Below are 284 nucleotides of genomic sequence, written 5' to 3'. Positions count from 1 at the left end.
ACACAACAGGAATGTAAATTGAAACACCTATTCTTTCTGTTTACATTCTCTAAGATTTAGATCAATAAAGTCTAAAACAGAAATGACAGCGCAGTGTAAAATTTGGACGATATAGTTGCCAACCAGTTAATATTTTTGTAACGTAACGTAAGGGTAACTCTTTTGGAGAATTGTATTTATTATTTCTGATATATTTTGCTAATATTACAGGAGGGTCTCTTATGTGAAGGTCTCCGGAAACTCAGTATCTAATAAGGATACATACGGTAGTCCAATGAAGACAT

Source organism: Penaeus monodon, chromosome 34 (genome assembly GCF_015228065.2).
Source record: "Penaeus monodon isolate SGIC_2016 chromosome 34, NSTDA_Pmon_1, whole genome shotgun sequence".
Lineage (NCBI taxonomy): Eukaryota > Metazoa > Arthropoda > Malacostraca > Decapoda > Penaeidae > Penaeus > Penaeus monodon.
This window is presented reverse-complemented; position numbering follows the sequence as displayed.